A 3,144-nucleotide genomic window follows, 5' to 3' on the forward strand; every position below is an offset into this window, starting at 1 on the left:
TGTTTGTTTTTGGTTTTTTTTACTCTTTCCTTTCCCTGTCCTTTTTTTTTTTTTTTTTTCCTAAAGGTTTAATATTCCCATGTCTGCCAGTCACAGGGGCCAGCTAACACAGAGCATACAGTCAAGTGCCTTTAGTGGAAACCTCTGTATTAGATTGTTGGTTACTTTTTGGACGCTGCTTTTTTATGACGGGGTGTTCTCGGGATTTAAAGGAGGTAACAATATGAGAGCACTCATTCTGCTGTTCCCCACTTTCCAGACCTCCTACCATGTACTAACACACTTATAACATATCCCACGGGGGTATTTAAATTTTAAAAGCAACAATTAAAAAATAGCAGTCATCAATCAAGGGTGATCTTAAACAACAGATGCTCAGGGAAGGACATTTAGCAACATCCACCATTTATTTATTTATATATTGAAATCTTTGTTTTCTCTCCCAGAATGGTTAAATCTGTACTTAAGCTGCAAGTTCCAAGAAAATGCAACTATATTCGCAGTTTGCAGGTCCGTGTTCTCATCTAACTGCTTCACTTTAACACCTTGAAAACTACTGGACTTTTTTTTCCTCCCCTTTTACAACAAGGACTGTAACAGTCAATAATTCATATCTAAACCATATAAGCAAGGGCATGACATGAGCGAAAGTGACAATAAATATGATTGCACGCCCAGTTGATATACATTGATAGTTACACATAAAAAAGGGAACAGCTTTCGGAAACTAGAATGTCTGTCTCTCTCTTTTTTTTTTTTTTTTTTAAATATATATAAAGCCTCAGTGTATGAGCAGCTGATTGAAAATGTGATTACTTGACTCTTGCAATATATATAAAATGACTAAGGAGGCCCTTTGTTAAATGGTGTTTGTGCAGCTTGTAACCTAGACAAAGCACCTAGCAGTGCCATTCAAGTCTCTGAAGTCCTTAAGGCTGCATTGCCAATGTCTGACCTTATTGAGAAGCCATTCGTTATCTGGTTTCTGTAATGTAACGTAATGGATCCTGTATGTACAGTAGTGTCTATAATGCAAAGGATCCTGTGAAGTAATGCAAGGGAAACATATATGTGTGTGTCATAGATGCTTTAGAAATCTGTTGAGTCTCTTTTCTTCTTATCTCCTTTTATTTTCCCTTAGCCAAGAAAAATACTTATCTCTGTTTTTCTTCTGTCCCCACCTCCTTTCTCTTAATTATTTTGGGTGTTGAAAATATTGTCTATGAAATGTTGCTTTTCACCAACAGTCCCCAATCAATCTCTGCTCTGCTCTGGTCTGAAATCAAAATTGAAGCAGTTACAAAGTTGCAGGTTGGTGATTCCCTGTTGATTAGATCAAATGGAAATGCAGAAATCCCCCCCTCTCTATTCCTCCCCCCAAAAGCAACAAAACCCCTACTCAGTGCCAACACCCCCACCAGTATAATACATGGAGGCAATCTCGGATGCTAGAGAATCATAACAAGATGGGGGTATTTGCATACCCATAGTGATGAGGTGTTTTAATTTTTATCCCCTGATTAAAATCCAGGGAAGATGGTAGGTCAAAGTGTGGCAGTGAAAACGAAGAGCAGATCTAGGTGTGGACTGGTGCTGTCTTCCTTTAATCACTCTGCCTGAATTACTAGGATGGAGAGGCTGCTGTGTAAAACCCCCACAAAGAGGTCAATTAGGATGGGCTTGAAAATGATATGCATCAACTGTGCTTTATGCTTATACTGAATATTTTCCTTATATATTAAAACAAACAACCTCATAACACTTGAAACTAAACAAAGGTACCAACAGTACTTTTATTTAGTATCTTCTTGGATTTGATTCTGTAGTTCGGAAGCAATGGTTTTCCAAAGATGAGAGCACCACATCTAAAAGGAAAGCACAGGCATGGTTTGGTCCAGGGTATAAGTGTGCAATGATGGGAGTTGGGTGAAGTTAGCCGTCTTTCCTACTTCAGAATCGCTGCTGTGAAGGCTATTTATGGGGTGTAACCTCTTGTTGAATAAAATCTCATAGTTTTGTGGTTCACAGTGGGGAGGGTGTGTGGGTGGGTGTGTGTGTGTACATGTGCGTGCGCATGTGTGTGTTCCACTCTTCCCTCCCCCAGTGTTACGATGTGTAAAAATGGGCATTCACTTTCCCACTGCTTGATTTAAGTGACTCAAGAGCCTGATGGAGACTTTACCACCGTCGCTCGCAACATTACGGCTAATATTTCATAGTGTTAACATTGTCTGAGCAAACCCAAAGTGTCCATAAAGTTGTTAGAAAAAGAGGTTGTCTTTATTGGCCGAAGACTTCCCCTTTGCACACTGACTCTTCAATTATTTTAAAGGATTTATAGGTACTCCCTTGTCTCTCTCTCGCTCTCTCTCTTTTTTTTTTTTTTTTTTTTTTTAAAGCTTGGTTATTGAAATCCATCGGTCTCTTTTCTGCAAACTGGAGATTCCATCCTTCAGGGTTAAGTCTTTTTAAAAGTGATCAAATTTGAAATATTTGCTCTGAGGTTAACATGGCAGTGTGTGGAAATTGTTGCTTGAATATACATAGAACTTGTCTGCATTAATTTGGTGATCTTTTTTACTTTTTTCGTTGCTTGAGAGCTGAAGGCGAGGACTGCCTTCACATGTATAATTGCTTTTTTTTTTTTTTTTTTTTTTTTTTTTTGGACTAATGATAAAAACAGAAGCCACGATTGTTTTAAATGCAATTGATTTCTCAGTCAATAGGAATTTAAATCAGAAATTGCATTGGCAATTATGAAAAGTTTGCAAGGGAGCGCGAGTCCTATTTGTCTGCTTTTTAAAGATGATTCTCTGCATGAGCAGCATTGCTAAGTAGAAGAATCAAGCAAGGCAAATGCAGACGTAGGGTCCTTGGATGGCAAACTGGAAAATATCTGCTGTCAAAATGCAGCAGCGTCTATTTCAGCTGTGAGCCTTCTCCAACTCCCATCTCGTTCGGCAGGGAATGGCAAAAAGAGAGAGGATGAATGCAGGATATATGATCATTTAATCTGATTCTTCCTTCTTATGAGCCCTTGCTAACCTTTCACTTTTCTGATTTTAATTTTTGGGCAGGGAGGGAGGGGGGAGGTGGAAATGCCAAGCAAATTCTACTTCTGAAAAGACCTGGACTCTTTTTTTT

The 3,144-nt window shown here is 38.7% G+C and overlaps 1 protein-coding gene across 4 annotated transcripts in view; it reads left to right on the forward strand.

Annotated features, from left to right (window-relative positions):
- Positions 1-3,144, forward strand: part of PBX1 (PBX homeobox 1) — a 349,199-nt gene that overhangs the window by 4,062 nt on the left and 341,993 nt on the right. The window lies entirely within an intron of this gene.

Source organism: Gavialis gangeticus, unplaced genomic scaffold (assembly GCF_001723915.1).
Source record: "Gavialis gangeticus isolate Ggan-Ray unplaced genomic scaffold, GavGan_comp1, whole genome shotgun sequence".
Classification (NCBI taxonomy): Eukaryota; Metazoa; Chordata; order Crocodylia; family Gavialidae; genus Gavialis; species Gavialis gangeticus.